Source organism: Psammomys obesus, unplaced genomic scaffold (genome assembly GCF_907164565.1).
Source record: "Psammomys obesus unplaced genomic scaffold, mPsaObe1.curated_primary_1811, whole genome shotgun sequence".
Classification (NCBI taxonomy): Eukaryota; Metazoa; Chordata; class Mammalia; order Rodentia; family Muridae; genus Psammomys; species Psammomys obesus.
In genome coordinates, this window is record NW_026586662.1 from 4,879,172 (window position 1) to 4,900,828 (window position 21,657).

Here is a 21,657-nt window from a genome sequence, read left to right on the forward strand (position 1 = left end):
TGTCCTTGTGTGTGAGACGATGAACACAGGGCCGTTGAGAGGAGGGCTGAGGAGTTTTCAGAGACATTGAGCCCTATAGTAGCCGAGGCAGAACCTGTGGGCCTCAGGGAGTGGTGCCAGGATGCTAGGTTAAGGGAGAGAAGAGGATGGATCCCACTCTTGTTAAGAGACAGTTTCCTGGGTCCAAGCATCTCAGGAACAAGTTCCATCTTGCTGGCAGGGTCGAAACTGAGCCCAGAGCCCAGCTTGCTTGCTTCTTCAGGCGTTTTCATGTTTGTTTGTTAATCAGTAAAGGATGTAAAGAGGAAAGTTGCCACCATCCATTATCTAAACTAAGGCACACAGGCAGTAAATGTGTTGACTGTCTTGACCTAAAGCTTGCCCACTCCTTTGTTTCTTTATCATTCTAAATTCCACTTTATCCATGTGTTCCTTTGTGTGATGCCAAGGTTCCTATTTACCAGCATATTGGCGTATAAATGTTATTTCTTTTAAAAGACTTTTCATTGATTCTTTGTGAGTTTTATATTATGCACCCCAGTCCTGTGCATCTCCTCGTCCCCTCACATCCACCTTTGACTCTTGCAACCTCCTTCCCAAAATAACACACACACACAACACACACACACAACAGCAGCAGCAACAGCAGCAGCAACAACAACAAACAACGAAGCGTAGAAAACATCTCACCGTGGAAGCTATAGCACGTCACAGTGTGTCCCACAGTGTAACCCTCTGTCTACACATTTTCACTTGCAAATGTTTATTGTAGTAGAGTCGTTGGTCTAGTGAGAGATCTCTAGCTTCTGTGACATCATCAATATTGGATCCTCACCAGTCCTCCTCGAGGATATCCTGTTGTTGCCCTGTGCCATGGAGATTCTGCAGCTTTGGATGAGCAGGGCTGGCCCTTTCATGCATCCCAACTGTTTGCATATGTTATAGATTTTTGGAATGGGCCAACTCAGGGCCCAGGATCCGGGGCTGGGTGGTAGCTGGGTTGGTCAGCACTCTGGCTCTCTCTATCCACACTACCAGGGTAAGCTCTCCAGTACTGCTTCAGCTGGGCCACCAAATGCTGCCACCAGCAGGAGGCAGGGCCAGCTCTTCTGCTCTTCTGCCCTCAGGGCTGGCTCACTCACGCCCATGCCTTCAGAGACATCTCCACTGTGCTGCACAGTCAAGGCACAGGGCCCACTCTCATGTCCTGCATTTTGAGAGGGGCTGATCCAGCTCTTCCTCACTCATGCAGTCCAGGGCCTGCTCTTCCGAGTGCTGCAGCTGGTGAGGGATGGGGCCAGCTCATCCCAGTTTCATGATCCCAGGACTAGCTCTCCTTGCTGTGAGAGGTGTTGAGGGGTAATGTGGGGGAGGGCATCTTCTTTTCCCCCACAGCCATGTTACCTCATGGCAGATGAGTGGGAGGGTTAGCGCTTCAGTGCTTTCACCCTTGGGCCAGTTCACACGTGTTCTCACCGCCAGGGACAGCTCTGCTGTGCTGTCCAGGTGAAGTGCAGGGACCACTCTCCTGAGAGCTGCAGCTGGTGAGGGGCAGGGCTAGCTCTCCAGAGCATCTCAGCCAGTGAGGGGTGGAGCCAATTCTCCACAGCCCCCTGGACATCCTCGTGGTCCCTGGTGGCTGCCTGACCAGGGACGTCTCCACTGTTTCTAATGGTAATACGAACCAAGGACATGCACACACTGCCCCATGCCAATGCCTAGGCACAGACCTAGACATGGCCCTCAGTGGCAGCTCAGGCTGGGACCGCATCACGGCCCCAGGTGGCAGGGCTGGCCACTCACAACAGGCTATTTCTTGCTTGCTCTAGTCTCCAATTCCATCTCTCTTCATAATACTCAAGCTGCTCCACTTCTCTTTCTCTTCCATCTGACCACCACATACCTACACATGTGGTGGCTCCTGATTCAGGCTGGCTGCATGGCAGGTGGTAGCTTGGGTGACCTCCTCCAGTAAGTGGGTGTCTAAGGCCACTTGTGCCTATCTACCAGAGTACAGGTTTGTGGTCTGCAGGTTTCTGTATGTCTTTCTTCTCCTGTGCTGCACTGCCCTGTATTAGATTTAATTTGATTTTGATTTTGATGTGTCCTAGGCATAAAACAACATTAGCCACCAAGACAGGCATCAAGCTAGAATGAACGAAATACTATCACCTGCTTTGCCTTTGACTGGTATAAGAACACCACAACCAACAAGGTGTCTCTTTATCCGTTGACAGGGAGTAAAATGTTTTTTTTTTTTTTTTGCAGTATATTTTTTATAGTATATTTCAAGAATTGAGGGGAAGGAGAGGGCTGATGTGGTTTTCAGAAAATTTTCAGATTTATAAAAGTAATGCAGTTGTCCCTTGGTGTCTGTGAGGGCAAGACCTTCCTCTTATTAACAGGCACTCAAGTCCCTTGTATAAGTTGGTATAGTGCTTGTATGTGTTCTAAGTGCATGCTGCCTTCTACCTTGACTCCTCTCTAGATGGCTGATAGTGCTAAAGACAATGTAAGTGTGATGAAAACAAGGTATTAACACTGTATTGCTGAAGCCATGATGTAAGAAGACAGTAAGCAAAAAAAATTATCTATTTTGTAACCTTGTAGACATGTACTTTTAAAAAAGTAGTTGAATCACCACCTTGTTAACTGTGATGGTCCATTTCGCAGTGGTGTATACATGCAGCAAGACATCAGGGAGAAGAAAAGGCACCAAGTCTCTCTGTAAACATTCAGGAGTATTTTTCTTCCAAATAACTATTTCTTTATCAATGGAAAAACACACACTTTAACCACTGTTTTGTTTTGTTTTCTCCACTTAGAAACCATCTGGTCTGCCTTTGATGTTTTTCTCTTGTCGTAGAGGTTCTAAGGAGGCGCCATGATAAATGGCAACTGTGCTCACATGCACAAGCCTTAACACTGGGATGTCCAACATAAGGTCAGAGGGCACTGTCGTTTCACACAAACGTCAGTTGCTAGTGCTCCCTGAGAACAGTGGCTCTTCCAGCTCCAGGGCTAGGCTTTGTTGCTCACCCAGCCTAAGGAAATATAGCCATCATATAAAACGTTTAAACCACAATTAACAAGAACAGCTGTCAGCAGCTCAACTGTGACTCATATCCAGTCAGAGTCAATCAGCACTGTCTTTCTAGAAACAAGCATAATCCCATCCCACCAGTGTTTGAAAGGCACACGGTGCACACTGGGGAGGAAGGATTTTTGCGGCCGACTGGAACACTCCACCTTCCCTACTTTTCATGGTGAACACTTGCTTTCATGAGATGAGTTCAAACACTGTTGATTAAAACGTAAGGTGTTTACAGACTGCTAATTTTATTCACTTTGTTATATATATATATATATATATATATATATATATAAAATCCCAGAAGCTTGAACTGGAGAGATGGCTCAGTGGTTCGGAGCACTCACTGCTCTTGCAAGAGGACCCAGGTTCAGTTCCCAGCACCTACATCAAGTGGTTCCTAACTGTCTGCAACTCCATTTTCAGGGAATCCAGTGACCTCTTCTGACCCTCTGAGGTTACTGCACACATGTGTTCACACAGACACGTAGCCACACACATGAATAAAAATGAATTAAAAAAATAGTTACTTGTCTTGTTAATAGTTAATAGTCTTGCAAGCTGAATGGTCTGTTCCTGGCAGAAAAGCTCATGAATGGTCTTTAATGTTTACGAATCTAGGTTGCCTGCAGAGGTGTAATTCACCAGTCTTTTGTTTATCTCTCCATAAGGATGATTTTTCATAGTTTTCTCACCAGAAAACAGAAAAAAAAATGAGACTACAGCTTTGGTGGCTCTGGACTGTAAGACATGCAGGGCAGAGACCGAGTTCCCTCGGATGTGTGTCACCTGCTCAGAAGCACAGCGATTCACTCAGCCAGAAAGAGCAGTTCCAAGTTAGTTATCTTCAGTAGATGCAACAAACATTTCCCAGACAGCATGCACAGCTGGCTGGTCAGAAGGCTAACAGAGAAACTCAGAGTCAAGATGAAATCAAGATCTAAAGAAATTCTCAGTCTCTATCTCTCTGTCTCTGTCTCTATCCTTGTGTGTATATATGTCCTCATTGCTTAGGATTCTCATTGCTGCTGATATAATTCTAGTATTCTTCACTGAGGTATATATTTTTCTGACAATCAAGAAGTTCTTAAGTGGATTATAGTGTAATCTCTACTTAAATTCTAATGAATAGAATAAAATTCAGAGAGACACATAAAACAAACGAAATGAGGACAGTGAAGTGGCTTTTCTTTAATGATTAACATCTCATGTTTTGCTATTTTGCCACACAAGGCATGTGCCCTGGTTAGCAACTATTTCAAAGTAGATGAAAGATTTGGAGGAGACCTGGACCCAGCCTGTAGCCGAAAGCAAGTCTGTTTAATCTAACGGGTGCACATGAGAAATGACTGCCCACCCACCGTTCGTGCCAATGCGGATTGGTGTCAAATGTTGTTATTTTAGAAATGTTGACTGATCAGCAAGTGTTGACATGGTTACTCTAAACTCTTTCCATATGCCAGGTCGTTGAATCCTCAATCTAACGTCACCTTCACACTGCTCATGACTGGACACTGAGGCACAGCAGCTAACGTATGTAGTTGGCAAGCACAGCATTCAAACCTGTGCTGTCCAGGCTCTGGCACCGTGCTTCCCAAGAGTCTCTGCCTCCAGATGTCAGTCCACTCAAAGTCTAACTCCTCTCCTCCAACTCTACAAGGCTAAATTCACCTTCTTTCTATGATCCTTGGTGTCAGTGGCCTTCATATTTTTGTTGTTGTTGTTGTTGTTCTTAGACCTCCTAGGAAATCTAAAATCTACAAAGAAGAGTCACCTGAAGTTGTGAAGCCATAAAATCCATCCTTATGGCACTACAGCATTTTTTTCCATGAAAAACAGTCAAACGGTGGTTGTCTCACTTAACTCAACCTACCTTGCCACACATCTTAAAAGTAACACTGAACGTCTCTCATTCTAACATCTTCAACATTACAAAGGTGGTAACCTAGAATGTTGAAAATATTAAGTCTGCAGATGAAAATGCTTCATATTATTATCCTAGGCCATAGATTTTTTTATGGGGACAAAATCTACACAGCATAAAATTTACGGTTTAAAACTACTTTTAAGTGGAGAGTTGGGTGGAGTTTGTGCATTCATGAAACTATTCAATCATTACCTCTGTCTATCCTTAAAGCATTTGCCTCATCCTGGAGGAAGCCATATCTATGCACAGTTATTCTCCATCTTTCATTATCAGGGAACTGTTCATTTTCTTTCTTTCTTTATGGGTTTGCCTGTTTTGGATAGTCTGTGGAAGTAAATGATACAATAGATGTTTCGCGATTATTTTACTTCTTTTGGCATAGTGTTGTCAAGGTTTATCCATATCATGGGAATGCACATTCCTTTTGTATAGCTGAATAACATTCCATTGTAAAAAATGTGCCAAATTTTAACTGATCATCGGTTGATGGACATTTGGGTAATTTTCACTTTTTCATTATTAATAACTGCAGCAAATATCTATGCCAAAATTTTCTATGAGTCTGTTTTCAGTCCTTTGGGTGCACACACACACAGGGTAGGCTTGCTAGGGCACACATGAAGGTTCAGCTGTTCTTTGGTGATTAAATGTTCCCCAGATTATTTTAAGCTCTAGCTTAAAATTCAGATTTCTAAAAAAATTGTTTTCTCTGCTTTTTTTTTTTTTTTTCAGTTTCTTAACTGCTTTTTGTCTGTGGAGAGACAGATACTTGGATCTATCCTTTCCACTGACAGTTCACGAGTTACAGTGATTTGATTCCATCTTTTTATAAGAATACATTTTTAAAAGTTCGGAAAGGGGCTGGGACTATGACTTGGTGGTAAAGCTCTTGTGGAGAGCTTGCTGCTCTTCTCAAAGACCCAGATTCAGTTCCCAGCACCCATAGCAGGCAGCCAACAACCATCTGCAGCTCCAGCTTTAGGGGAGCCAACTTCTTCTGGCCTCTGACATCTACACGCACATGATGTATATAAACTCATGCAAGCACATGTGTGCGTGCGTATATACACACACATACATGCACAAACACACACACACACACACACACACACACACACCACAAATAACAAATAAATGACGCCGAAAATGTTTATAAAGCTCACAAAATTCAGCATTTCATATTATCTTTCTTAAAGCTAGATGTCCCTTCACCTTCTACAGATATTATCATAAAAATTATCATTATGATTAAAATTTATATTACCACATGTTCACTTCCCTGTGAATATTCCCTTTGAATACGCAGTATGAGGCTTAAAGCAGTGGTGAGCTTTAAGAACGAGTCCTTACAAGTTCTAGGCACATTTGGGGAAAACACATGTGAAATGAATGGATGAACGGGGTGTCCCTCTTCTCGCTTAGAGTGTCTTCCTTTAGATGAATCACTTCTGCTGAAACTAATCAGGCTCAGATGGAGATCTTGTTCACATCAATAAGTAAACAGTGTTGAGTTTAGCCCTGCCACTCAGTGGTTTGAATTCCAGTTGAATTGGATACTAAAAGCACTTGTGTAATTAAAATGATTTTATTTTCGTTTTCTGTGAATGGGATCCCATTTTTCTAGATGGACATCACTGTCCTCGGTGGACACATGTGTGTGCTTGGCTTTCAGCTTCTAGTAAGGACCAAAGGGAGAAGACGGTTATTGTTAGAGAGGTCATACAGACATAGCCAAGTTAGTAATCTTGAATTGAAGAGAGCCGAACTCAATAAGCAGTGCTTCTACAAGACACACAGAGTCATGCAGGCCCACATAGAAAAGGTCATGTGATAACAGAGGCTGACTAGTCACAAACCGGAGTGTCCATAGTAGCTCACAAAAGAGCCACTTCAAAGAGAGGTGAATTTCCACACATACCACTTCCGGGAATGTTCTGGAAACTCTCCCTCTGTGTTACTTGATGATCACAGATAATAACTTCCTGCTACTACCCCAGGGTGTCCACCGTCATTATGGTTTCCTTATGTTCTGTTCATGTTTACAAATAATCCCATCCCTACAACTCCCTGGATTTAGTAACTCCATGGAGAAATGTCATGTGTTTTCTCCTACATGGTGCTATGTGGTCACCATGACAGACTCAGTCTACCCCACCTATGGGAGATTGTGTTCTCTTCAATTCTATGGATGTAAAGGTTATATGTTACCTAACTTGGAAAAAAAATAGTTAAGGCTGAAATATTCAATACAGTAGCCACCAGTCATGTTTCATTATATTCATCTTTTTTTTTCTTCCCACAGTGCTAGGCACTCAACCCAGGACCTGATGCATTCTGGAGCTGAATTTAAATTAATTGAAATGAACTGCAACTTAAAATTCAATCCTGCAGTCACGTAAATCATATTTCAGGTGCTCACTGTTCACACTTAGCTAATGGCTACAATGTTGGACATGGCTGACACAGAGCAGATATATCTGTATAACTATGTGTGTATATATGTGTATGTATGTATGTATGAATGACCACAGAAAGCAGCATATTAGACTATTCGTACTACGGACATCCGGTCAAACATCTATAGTGGGATGTAATAGCCATCAAAATATTATAAAGTTAAGATTATTTTTCTTATATTTATCAACCCATAAAACCATTCAATTAGGCTATTTTTCAGAATTAATTATCTTAAAAGTTATTAATAATTGTATCTGATTTATTTATAGTAATATAAATATTTAAAGCATTTTGATAGTGGTTAGCTGAACTTTAGAAATAATGTAGGCATAACATATTAGATTGTCTTCAGTTTCTGCATCAGTTTTCTGTGACGACTATAACAGCATACCTGGTGGTGGATTTTTCTCAGAGCAGAGGCCCTTGGTACAGAGTTTTTGTACACACACAAGGAGAGATTCTGCGTCTTACATGGTCTATCTTTGAAAGGCTGTGTGGTGACGGTGACACTGTGGCTCATAGCTGCATCTGCCTCCGTCTTCACACAGACTTTTCTTCACCAGCTTGCATGTCTCTTAGAAGGCTGGAGGGATGGATGGTTCATAATTTAAGAGCACTTGTGGCTCTTCCGGAGAAGCCAGGTTCATTTCCCATGGACTCAGGTTCGTCTCCCAGCACAGACATCAGACAGCTCACCGCTACCTGTTTGTCATGTTTCAGGGGACCTCATACCCTCTTCTAATCTCTTCAGGCACCTACATGCACTCGGCACACTGCGTATCCCTTCAACCCCAAATTAATAAGATTGTAGACAAAAAGGGAGACATTGCGAATGGCGTGGATGAAATCCAGAGGATCATACTTTAAAAAGCTATATCCTTAATAATAAAAACCCGAAATAAAGGATTAATTTTTAAATACCTATGACCTGCCAAAGCTAAACCAAAAATGACCTAAGATCCACAGTCAACTCCCACATTTAAGGGTCACAGGTTGTTTTGAGCAGGAGGATCTCTCTGTTGTAGAGTCCTTTGGGTAAATGTCTAAAAATGGTACAGCTGGGGCATATGGAACTCCTATTTTTAGCTTTCAGTTTTTCTCAATCTTTTGAGATTATAATATAATTATATCATTTCCTCCTTCCCCTTTCCTCTCTTTAAACCTTCCAATACACATCCTTCCTTGCTCCCTTTCAAATTCATGGTTTCTTTAATTGCTGTTACATAAGTACATTCATATATTACTAAATACATAGATGTAACCTGCCCAATCCATGTAATGTTACCTGTATGTCTATGTTTTCAGGACAACAGTGATACCTGTGCGTCCATGAGCATTGAAGCTCTAGATACAATTGAGGTAGGAAACGGAATTAGCCAAGATCTTGTCTGCAAACTGATGAATGAATATTGAAAATGTGATTCATACATATAGTAGAATTCTATTCCATTGTTAAATAGTGAGACTATGAGATTTTCATGAAAATAGATGGCACTGGTAAATAGTATACTGAATGAGGCAACCCAGGCCCAAAAAGACAAACACCATATGTTCTCTCTCATATGCATATCTTAGCTAGCTTTGAATTTTTAGATTTCTATATTTAAACTTAAGTAAGGGTCTGTAGAGGCCAGGCATCAATAAGGGATCCTTGTGAAGTGGAGATACGAAAACAGAGAGGGTATGAAAATAGCAGGGGTCCTAATAATGAAGTCTTAGGACTGAGGTGGGAAAATGTGGAAGAGGGGGGAGGAAAAATGGTTAACAAAAAATTAATATGTATTTTAAAAGTCATACAGAAACCAAAATATATAACTATAAAAATTATGTTTAAATAACAATAATAATAATAAAAAAAAAACTGGAAGGGAGGTACCATTCATGGATGAAGAGTATCACATGTCCGAATCACAAGCTTTTAAAGAGGAACTCAGTGCCAGGGCAGATATCTCCCTAAGATCTGTTGGCTAGAAAGTTCTCAGAAGGCCCCAAAATATAGAGGGTTTTTTTGCTATTGCTCTTGTTTAGTCACCAGAACTAGACGGAAAGACTCTTGCTAGAGACACCACACATTTTAGCCACAGGACATATGACAGTCAAGAATGGAACTGAGCTGGCTAGCATTCATACTGCCTGGAGGGCTGTGCACCTTCCTGAAAATTTCATGGTTTCATTCTTTATCCGCTAAATAGAATTTCACTGTTTTATGAAACACATTTCCAATGTGGGCTCATCAGTTGATAGACACGTATGCTCGTGGGTGAGAAAACTCTTCAGTGTCTCACTCAGCTGTAGACTATGTGCTACAATCCCAGCCCACCAGACAGATACCCACAGGTGCGGCAGTGGCCATTAGCATATCAGGGATAATAAACCCCTCTGTGGTTAGATTTGAGGCTCATGGCATGAGAGGAAATGTATACCTGATGCTTTAAGCCTGTTCAAAACCCCGTGGTTAAGGAGGAAAAGTGCCCAAGAGAGGAACACGTAACTCTTGCTTCCCTAAGTGAACATATTGCCAAACTGCCTTTAAGTATTTGTGTTTATAGCCATAGAATACTAGTTCAGCTGCCAGCCTGGGGTGGAAGAAAAGCTCTTTTTCTCAGAGGGTAACAGTTAATACAGAAACTCAGATCTGGTCAAAGTGCTAAGAATAAATGACTAACAAGTGTTCAGCCTTAAAAAGGACTCTTTTTCCACCCCACCCATCAAGACCCAGAGAATGTCACAGAAAACAAGTTGGAAAGAATTTAAGACCCAAGGATGGAGAAGAATGACATGAAATGCTCCCATCTGGATAAGACATTGCATGTCAACAGCACCTATGAATGCCTGCACAAGTTGGGCCTTCGGCTTTCCACTATGGATGGAAGAAGTACCCATGAGGATCCATCTTTTTTTAATTTATTTTATTTTTTGAGGAGGTCTGCAGGAGAGGCTGTCATATTCTCTAATGGTGTATAGATGGTGTAGCCACTGGATGACTATGGGAAGAAAAAGCAGAGGAGGGAATAGGAAAAGGAATAACAAAGGGTAATGGGAAATGAAAATAACTGTAAATGTGTGTGTTCAAAACTAAAGGAAAAAATGTTGGGCATTGTGAAACATGTCTGCAATTATAGCATTTGGAAGTAGAGACAGGAGATTAGCAGAAATACAAGCCCAGCCTGGTCTACACAGTGAGTTCCAAGCCAGCCAAGGCTGCTTAGAGAGACCCTGCCTTAACAACAGCAGCCAAGACAGCAACAAAGGGGCTAAAAGAGGGGTTGGTGAGTTGCTGTGCAACTGTGAGGACTTGAGTTTGAATGCCCAGAACCTACCTAACTCTGGATTTTATATCATGTCTCTGCCATACCAGCATGGGAGGCAGAGAGAAGAAGATCCCCTAGATGTTTGTGTGCTGGACAGCGTGGCTGATGTGTGAGGTACAAATAAATAAGAGACCTTGTCTTACATAATGTGGAAAGTGAAGTGTACTCTGTAGCAAGTCCACGGCCTCATTCACACACACAACTGAACACGTGTGTGCATACACACACATGCAGATCGAGAGAATGAATAAACACTCAAAGGGAAAGAGATTTTAAGACAAAGCAAGTGGCAGTTCATTATGTCCATCATCTTTCTCACAGAAGCATCTCAATTGTGACACTAAAGTTGGACAAAATCTGATCTGAACCTACTTATGAGCTGAAAAATCTCAAGAATTATCCCCCTACATCCATGAACAAAGACCCATTTAATGTCAGTGTCAATATTGAAGCTTGACTTATGAGGCCTTGAAAAGACATGGCAGATGGCTTTACGGACAGACACTTGAGAATCGTTACATATGGATTGCTTGGTAATTTCATCTAATGCTTGAAACTTATTAAGTTTATAATTATACATTTGACAGTGTTAAAATATCAACATCTGACAGGAAGAAATTAATCCTAATTAAATAAGGATGGTTTCTAAATTTTAGGATATTATATCCTAGATTTCATCTTGAGTGTATTTTGTTAGATACTCATAGCTATGTAGGTGCATTTTGTTTTGTTGTGGCATAACAACAGAGAAGTCCGGACACCATGCCCTTAGCCATTTCAAGGGATTACGACAGGGAATTATCATGAGCAATGCTTGGTGGGCTCTTATAGTGCAGTGAAGTGAAATGCAAGAATGAAAAGAACACATAACCGATGAGTGACAGTGATCAGGAAACTTGTATATGAACATATATCCAAGGATGGATTTTGTCATAGAGCAATCTCTTTGGAAAGACTTGAGGGTGGTGTTCATGTGCATTTTCATCTCTTTCTCTTTGAAAGCATGCCACTGAAACAGAGACCACAATGCAGGTAAAACAGTGCACTCATAAAGTTCATTCTCTCCACCGAGAATGACAAGTGTGTAGGGAAAATAGAGATCTTAGACAAAATGAACTTGAAAGCCTGTTTTCCACAGCTGAATATTCTTATTATACATTAGATGAAAGCTTCTGGTGAAAAAGTCATTGTTTACATTGTCACTTGAGCAGCATAATGTACTCAGACCTTTAATATTTCATACTGATCATCTCCTCTGCCGATATTTTATATTTTAATTTGTCCCTTTGGTTTGATGAGAGATTTATATATAATTAAAAATGTGTGATGATCAGAGTCAAAGGGTAAAGGTTTGGTTTTCTTGGGTAATGTGGGAGAACTACCAATGAAACAGCCATAGCCTGGTTAAATCACTGTTGTAATAAAATGCCTAACAAAAGCAACTTGTGCTGCATAGTTTTATGTCAACTTGACACAAGCTAAAGTCACCTGAGAGGAGGGGACCTCAATTAAGAAAATGACTCCATAAGATTGAATTGTAGGCAAGCCTGAAGGGCATTTTCTTAATTAATGATTGATGGGTGAGGGACAGCTCATTGTGGGTGGTGCCATACCTGGGCTGGTGGGTCCTGAGTTCTATAACGATATTCTGCTATGCTCACAGACAGGAGCATAGCATAGCATAGCATAGCATAGCACAGCATAGCACAGCATAGCTGTCCTCTGAGAGGCTTTACCCAACAGTGGATTGAAACAGACGCTGTGACTCACTGGTGAAGTGTAGGGAGTCTTATGGAAAAGTGGGTGGAAGGGTAGAAGGACCTGGAGGTGACAGAAATTCCACAAGAAGACCAACAGAGCCAACTAACTAGTGCCCAGAGGGGCTTGTAGAGACTGAAGCACCAAGCAAGGACCATGCATAGACTGGACCTAGGTCCTCTATGCTGATGTAGCTGATGGGCAGCTAAGGCTTTACGTGGGTTTGCTAGTAAGGGAAATGGTGGCTGTCTCTGACATGGACTCTGTTGCCTGCTTTCCAGTCACTTCCCCCTGGCAGGCCTGCCTTGCCAGGCCATAGGGGAAGAGAATGTGCTCAGTCCTGATGTGACTTGATGAGCTGGGGTGGGTATGTAGGAGGTTCCTCTTTTTTTGAGAAATAGGGGAAGGGTGAAGGGGAAAAAGAGAGGAAGGGTAGGACCAGGGGAAGAGGAAGGAGGGGAGTCCTATCAGGATGTAAAGCGAATAAATAAATAAACAATAATAAAAAGAGAGAGCAGGCTAAGCAAACCATGAAGAGCAGGTCGGTAAGCAGCACCCCTCCACACAGCCTCTGCATCAGCTCCTGCCTCCAGGTTCCTGCCCTGCATCAGGTCCTGTGCTGACTTCTTTCGATGATGAGCAGTGATACGGAAGTGTAAGTCAAAAAGACCCTTTCCTCCACAGCTTGGGTTTTGGTCTTGGTGTTTTATCAGGGCAATGGTAATCTTACCTAAGACACAACTTCCGGAAAGGTTTACATTATCTCACAGTTTGAAGGTGAGCTCCTTCAAGGCGCGAGGATTGTGGCAACTGGCCATATTGCACCCGGAGTCAAAGATCAGAGAGAGATGAACTCTGGTGCTCAGCTCACTTTCTCCTTTTTATCACTTAGGGTTGGGGTGGTCTTCCCATTTTGGTTAACCTAATCTAGAAAGTCCCTAACATACATGTACAGCAATTAGTCTCCAGGATCATTGAAGAGCCTGTCAGGGTGACAATCAATATGTCATGGTGAGAAAAAACTTAAAGCTATTCATTCTGGGTCCATTAACGTATAACATACCCCAGTTTGAAGAACGTTGTTATGCATTGTCTTGTACTTGGTACCAAGCCCTTTAGTTGGTTAACCAAACAAGTAGTATGTGACATACTGCTAGCAGTCTACATTGTTAATGCTCTCATTTCCTCCCAGGAATGCCACAGATACTTTGCATGATTCCTATCAAGCCAACTTTAATTAGATAAGAGTTCAAATTCACACATTTACTTCCTTCCTTTATGCCTTTTACACACTTGAATGTTTTAAGATTTATTAAATCCAGGTATTCAGCAGCAAAGAGCTTACCCGATTTGGTCATACCAATCTGTTCATTTTCAAGAATTACTTTAAGAGATCTTAACGCAGGCAATATTCTCTCTCTGTGCCTTTTCTGTTTTTTTTTTTTTTTTTTTTTTCTTTGTGGGTGTTGTTCTGTTGCCTGGTCTCATGTATTTCATGAATACATGAGCTTGCTATATCTGAATCTGCTTTGAACATCTGATCTTCCTTCTTCCATTTCTCAACTGCTGGGACTACAGCTGTGGACCACCATGAGCAGCTACTAAAGTTATGATTTTTGTTTGTTTGGTTTGAGACAAAGTCTCACCCTGTAGCCCAGGTTGGCCTCAAACTCTCAGTAATCCTCCTGTCTCTGCCTTCCAGGGATAGGGTTTATAGGTGTCATCTACCAAGCCTGCCCTCTGAGACTTTATTGACCTAAAATATTTGAGACATTATAGAACCTTATGAAAGGTTATTTTTCTTATGCGCTAACAAGATGAGCACCAAAGAAAGGCATTTGTATCTAATTTGGGGCAAATTTTAAATTGCTTTCTAGCAAAGGTCCTCATGGTTTCCTCATGAGCACAGATAAATCTGCTTCTGGGACCAGAAGTGGGCAGCACAACCATGCAACTTCTCATTCGAAATTTGCTAGCATTACATTAAAAACGTTTTGCTTAAATAAATTAGCATTTTTGCTTGTCTATAAAAAAGTTACATGAGACAGGAAAAAAAGTTTTTCCTAGGTGGTCCTTTTTGCATCAATATCAAACTAGACATAAAAAGAAGGGACAAGGTATCAAAATGTGTAATTTGGGCCAATATGTCAGAGCCTTGAACTCCCAAGGACACTGCGATTTAAAGAAAAATGCTCAGTGTATATGTGTATATGTTGCCTTGCTCTGACTCTTAACCACAGTTGTGCTTTCTTTTTCTGTGGAGTTGAGTTACATGAGAAAGGCAAAGAAAAATCGACAGGCAAATATCTAGAGGTTGGTGTAACCAAAGAGCTATATTACAGCAAAACCACCCAACCCAGAAGACCAGGGTGACCACCAATTGTCCTGTACTTCATTATAATGGTATCTCCATCATTATCATCATCACCAACCATCATCAACATGCACAGGCTGAAAGAAAGGAAGAGTTCCACAAATGGAAGTCAAAAGTGAGCAGAAATAGCTACATTATAGCAGATAACGTTGACTTTGCATTACAAACTGTCCAAAGAGACATCATACAGCATTATTTACTGATAAAGGTATCAATTAGCAAGACAATTTTAGAACTGTAAATATATATGAACTCAAAACAGAACTTTTCAAAGATTTAAATGAAATGTTCTATCTCGAGAGAGATGGGCTTTCAAAACAGTAACAGTGGGAGGATCTAACATACCTCATTGGAAAGAAATTCCAACAGACAAAACAATTGTATACAGAGATCAGAGAGATCTCACAGGCCATTCCACACAATAGGAGGAAATTACTGATATTTCAGACTTCATATAAGAACTCAAGAATACATATTTTATCTGTAGATCTTTTGTGTCACAAAATCTCATGTTTCAAAGAGGTAAAAACTGAGAGCTTTTACTTTAGTTTTTCCCTTCCTTCCTTTTTCCTCTTCCTTTCTCTCTTCCTCCCTTTCTCCCTTCCTCCATCCCTCTCTTCTTTCCTCTCTTTTCCTCTCTTTCTTCCCTTCTCTCTTGTTCTCTTTCTCTCCATTTTTTTTTTTTTGAGACAGGATTTCTCTGTGTAGCCCTGGTTGCCTTGGATTCACTTTGTAGATCAGGCTGGCACAAACTTGCAGGCCTGTCTCTGCCTACTGAGTGATGGAATTAAAGGCATGGGCCATCACACCCGGCTTCTTTCTATCTCTTTTCCTATCTTTGCCTCTGTCTCTGTGTCTATCTGTTTCTGTCCCTCCTGTATGCACTCTATTCTAGTGGCTTTGTGTCTGTTCATGGTAATAGTTTCCATGTTCATCATTCTATTCGTCATCTCACGTTCTAAGAAACAACTGACTAACAAAAGCTGTGGCCACTTATGTAGCATTTTAAAAATGCTTTAGCACTATGCCTAATTTTAATATGTGTGCATATATGTATATGAATAGATATGCACATGTGTGAATAAAAGTGTTTTAAGGATATTTTTGATGACTGTAAGTACTTTAGGAAAAGCATGTGTTTCAAGTTCCTTATTTTAAGCAAACCGAGACAAAATTCAACTCTAAAAATTTGGAGTTAAATAGGGAAAAGAAAAAAGTTCTTTTCTGTGTACTGGTTTAAAGGCTTGCAAAGGCATCTTGAGGCTTACAGATGATCTTAGTGTTTTTTCATTATGGCGGAACTGTAATTTATCTTTTACAATGCACCTGGGGAAACAGCTCACTTCTGTGCTTTCATATCTTTAAAGAAAGACGACATAAGTTAGGCTAATAGCTATTAAACAACTAGCATGATACTACAAAGATAAATGGGTGACTCAAAAGGTAAAAAAAAAGAAAAGAAAAGAAAGGAAAAATAGAAATGCCTGATTTTCTTCCTACCTTTGATTTGCTTATAGATCCAAATGAGAAATTCATTTAAAAAAAATACAATTTCCAAGTGTTTATTATGAGAAGATTTAAATCTTGAGCAAATAGTTAATCAAGTTGTTAAGAAAATGTGGAACTATTAACATTCTTCCTGTATTGATAGTTGCTTAATATTTAAGATATTACATATATGTTTTCTATGTCTCAGATGCAGTGTTTGGGGATTCATTTGAAATATAGTTGCTTTATAAAGAAAATAGCCTCTTCTAAATTTTCTAGGGAAAAATAAGGTGGAAAGGAAACATCAAGTAAAACAAAGAGCTAGAAATACACTTACAATGTATTTCGGGTAAAGATTAAAGAAAAGGGTAATGCTTTTAGATGAGGAATTTTTTTTTTTTACATGAAGAGTTTGTCCTTCATGTAAAGGATTGATAATGTAAACAGAGGAGCACAGAATTGGGAGGTTAAAGCATACTTTGAAAAGATTGTGAAAGTCAAAACTTAAGGAAGGGTAAAATGATTATAAATAAACTGACTATAATGGAAGTTTATTAAACATTTTAAGGTTCAAAATCCAATTCTTGGAGATAAAGCTGCTGCCTTATTTTTTCAGTTGCAATTCTCAGATACATCTAGGTTTCTGTCTAGTTGAACTTACTAGCCATATAGGATAGCCTGGCACAAACCAAGCAAAAACATGAGACATCAAAGAAATAAAGCACAAAGCCCATATAATCATTTCAACAGACACACACAAAAGCATGCAATAATTTTATTTCCTGTCAGGATAAAAATCTCTGTTCAACAACTCAGACCTACAATAAACACACCTCAAAATACAGAAGTCATATATTTAAGAAAAGAGGCCATACTTCTACCTAATTGTATATGTTTTCAGCTTTTTCCCATGTTAGAAACAAGGAAAGGATTTCATCTTCACTACTCTTGTTTAATAGAGTACTGGAATTCCTAGCAGAAACACTTAAGGAAGAGAAAAATAAATAAATAAAAGGACTCTAAATTAGAAAGGAAGGCATTAATTATCTATGTTGGTAGATGAAAATTTCTATAGTTAGAAGCATCCAAACTTCGATCAAAATACAAAATCAACATACAAAAAATGGTAGAATTTTTACACTAATAGTAAAATTATTCGAAAAAAATTAAGAAAACAGTCCTTTCTCAATTTGTATAAAAATAGCAATAAGCGGGGCAATAAAATATCTCCAGTGAAAATTATGGAGCATAGACTAAAAAAGAAATATGGAGGACGTAAAAATGGAAGGATGTTAGGTGTCTGCAGACCAGAAGAATAACTATTGTCACATGGGGCTGGGGAGATGGTTCAGCACCATCGTGCGCATACTGCTCTTTCGGAGGATTCAGATTCTGTTTTTGGCACCCACGTCGGCCAGCTCACAATCACCTGTCATTTCATTATAAAGGAGCCTGACACTCTTTTCCGGCCTCCCTGGGCACGTATGTGGCATACATGCATGTGGTTGGGGTCGTACACATGTATAAACTAAAAATAATAAAGCACATTTTAAAACGTATTCTTAAAATGACCACACTTACTCGAAGAGGTATGGAGATTCGATGCAATTTTCATCAAAATAAATGTGCCTGGGTCTGGAGGTTTGGTTCTGCAGTCAAGAGCAGAGGAGCCTTCACATACATGAAGACACATAAATAGCAATAAATTTAAACAAACCGGTAAGTAAAAATGACTTTCTTCATAGGAAAAAAAAAAAAACAAACCCACAATCCTATAAGTCCGATGAAACCACAGAGGATCTAAGCAGCCAACATTTTATTGAGAAAAATAAAGAGATAAGCTCCAAACAAATGAACAAAACACCACGCAGCGGAAGGACTCTTGAGTCAGGAAAGGAAATATAAAGGGTTTTTTCTAGCTTCAACTCTTTCATGGTTAATGGGGAGGTGCACACAGCCATGGTTGACAGTAAAAGTGTAACAACTTTCACCCAGAGTGTCACAGCCTCAGAACAGTTGTTCTAGGCAAATGGAAATTTACTTGGATATATAGAGTCTGAGGCTGGGCAAAGGTTTGTTTGAGTGGCTATGCTGATTTGTCTGTGTTTATTGGTGAATCTAGTATAACAAAGTGGTCTTTATATTTAAAATACATATGCACGCGCACACACACACACACACACACACACACAATGTGTCAGTACCACGGCACTTTATAACGCTGTAGTGTGTAACCTTTTGGGATCACCAATGTACTGTGACCCCCCTCCCCTCAGCCATACCACAGCTTGTGAGTGGCACGCTGCCTTTTGGACCACCGTCCAAACCATCCTTTCAGGGTGTCCTTCCGCATTACACCTGGAATGAACCCTGGGAAATAGAAAGTAGAAGGTATCAGCTAACACTGAAAACAGCACAAGCATTTTCAGCAGCCTAAGGGTTCACACCACAGTTAAGGTTCGTAGTCAGAATTCTTTAAAACAGTCCTTGCAGACGCTTCCTGATCCAGCTGGTGTGCAGAAGTAAACCAGCAGGACCAGAAGAATAAAGCTGGAGCATTTCATGACGTCACTTGGAAACAAGAGTCCCCTGTGCTCTTCACGGCCACAAGCAACACGCGGTTCTTCAGCCATGTTATCAGTGTGAGATGGGGGCGGGGGGGGGGCAGATCTTATTTTACTGCTTCTGTGTTTCCTCCAGCTGTCAGGCAATACTTCCTGAAACTGTTTCTCAGAGCAGACAGCTTAGTGGTCACAACAGACATTTCAAACTCAGTATTTTTTTTTTTTTTTTTACCAACATCCACTCTTTTTTAGCACTCAAATTCCAATTCTCAGTTCAAATCATCAATCTTGTGTAGGATGAGCAAAATTATTAGAAACACATGGAGTCAGAGAGGCACCGAACCCAGGAACATCGATGGCATTTGAAAAGTGTAGATATATATAATACATATTTACTAAAATAAAATGCTAATATTATATGTTATATATTATGTAATTGTATATATGTGTTTGTGTGTATATATATGTATGTGTATATATATATAATGCAAGTTTGAGGATATCAGTCTTGAATTCCCATTTGGTTCTGGTGGAGAACAATGGAAGTGCAAAACTGACTGGCAGTGGAGGTGGACAGCAGTGTGTGTGTGTGTGTGTGTGTGTGTGTGTGTGTGTGTGTGTGTCCCTCTGCCCACAGCTTGCCTGCCTTTCACGCCTCCAGCTGCAGAGTCGCTGCTCTCATTCTGTCCTAGAGTCTGTGAGCTGGCATGCCAACTTAGAAGGCCAGGACGGAAAATCTGAACAGCCAAACCGCTTTCAGAAGAATATACAAGCAACCAGCAGATAAAGTATTTTCTAGTGGAAACTTAATTGTTAGGTTAAGAAAGGGGTTGGCGTCTTCCTACCTCAGGAGTAGAATTCAAGAAGAGAGGCGCTCACTAATTCAAAGTCATATTCATGCAGAAATTAGTGAAATAGTAGAATAAAACCCACCGAGAGTCCACACTTCCCTAAATCTTTCCATTCTCACCCATCTTTCTTGTTGTTTAGGAGCTATTAAAAGGTAGAGCACAGCCCCATGTCATTATATTTTCATCTGTGCTTCAATGTGCATCTCCTCAAAGTTAAGGAAATGTTCTTTTATAACCACCATGCCACTTGAGTAAATTTCTAAATAACAATTCGTTATTTGAAAATACGTGAGTCAGGAAGATCAGTAGTTCAAGGTCATCATCAGTTACTCACAGAATTTGAGGCTAGCTTGGAATACGTAAGATCTTGATATTCTGTCAAAAAAAAAAGCAAAGAAAATATTTCCTGTTTCTGTAGTACCCATATACATATTAAAAGTATATATATAAAGTACATATTAAAAGATAAAAAGACATAAAGCTAAAACTGAGGTAAGAATAAGATGGCAAAATTAAGCCAGCAACAAAAGTATTAAACACCAATTCACCCTGAAGATATTCTTCTTTTTTTTTAATTTTTATTTTTTTTAATGTTAGTTACAGTTTGTTATGAAGATCTTATTCTTAACTTTAAATCAACCGCTTGCTTCGCCGGGGGCTAAGGAGGAAGAAAACCCTGCCAGTCACAAGATTCAGTGTCGATAAAGGAGAAATAGCATCAGTTCTCCAGAGAACGTAGCTTTCCCTGTCCCTAAAGGCTGAGTGGAATTTCTCCTTGATATCTTCATGAAGAAGACAGTGTGAGATTTATTGGACAATACACTTTACAAAATCCCCACAATAAATACAAAAGCCATTTTGTGCTGCTCGGGTTAGCGTGCCCCGGTGGCAGGCTACAACAGAGCTGAGGTTCCGCTGCATAGAAGTCATCCGCTAAGGGCCAGAGCCTCACCTCACATCCACCTGGCTGCCGCCCTCCCAAGATAGAGCATAAAGCCCATTCATTTCAGATAAGCGTTTAATCTCCCTCGCAGACTCCCAGCATCCCAATTCCCCCATCAATAACCCAGTCCTGATTTTAAAAACTCAAATCCAGCTGTTACTACTTTCAAGGGCTGTTATCCATCGCAACTCAGCATGACACCAAATGTGTCTTCCGCGTTCATTCATCATTCGTGCATTTGCCCCGGTCACTGGATTTTTCTTCCCCCCGTTGTTCAGAAGGGGTGCAAATGCCAAAAGCAATCAATCTATGCGGCAAATCAATGTGAACAGCCGTCAGCGGGGAGCGCAAACCTTGCAGCATTTTTTCTTTCTTTCTTTCTTTCTTTTTACAAACAAACAAACAAACAACCTCTTCCCCATGGCTAGCTTTGCAGAGCTTCCAAGCTGCAGAGCAGCTTGAGACTGGGGGGTGGTGGTCCTGTCAATGATGCTGTCTGGGCAGCCCGGCACCCGGCACCCTCAGCTCTCTCCCTCCGCGCTGCGGCATGGATCCTCCTTAAGCGCTTGTCTTCCCAGCATCCTTCTACCTACTGAGGATATGTGTGGAGGTGCAAAAAAAAAAAAAAAGCAATTTCTTTGTGTCCTCTGTGAGTGTGACATAGCTCATTGCGTTTTTAAAGATTTCCTCTTGGCTTCTGCTAACAGCCTTTGCGAGCTTCCTGCAGTTCTGCTTAGCACATGCCTATAATAAACCTGTTTGATGTTGCCATGTCTCAGGAGTCCAACTAGAAAACATCCTGAAATCATATATTTATGTGAGTTGACAGTAAGGAACAATAAGAAAAAAAATATAGGAAAATCTGAGCACACAAATAATTTCTTATGAAATGT

At 40.6% G+C, this 21,657-nt stretch overlaps 1 long non-coding RNA gene and 1 other non-coding gene across 2 annotated transcripts in view; both read right to left on the reverse strand.

The window, feature by feature from the left end:
• Positions 1-21,324, reverse strand: part of LOC129672830 (uncharacterized) — a 65,207-nt gene extending 43,883 nt beyond the window's left edge. Inside the window, exons 1-2 of the long non-coding RNA XR_008719574.1 lie at positions 21,176-21,324; positions 20,156-20,196 (exon numbers count right to left, since the gene is read on the reverse strand). This is a non-coding gene — a long non-coding RNA (uncharacterized LOC129672830). The remainder of the gene's footprint in view (positions 1-20,155; positions 20,197-21,175) is intronic.
• LOC129672908 (small nucleolar RNA SNORA48) lies at positions 2,099-2,240 on the reverse strand. The gene has a single exon (XR_008719587.1). It is a non-coding gene; the product is annotated as a small nucleolar RNA SNORA48 (small nucleolar RNA).
• Positions 21,325-21,657: the final 333 nt, after the last annotated feature.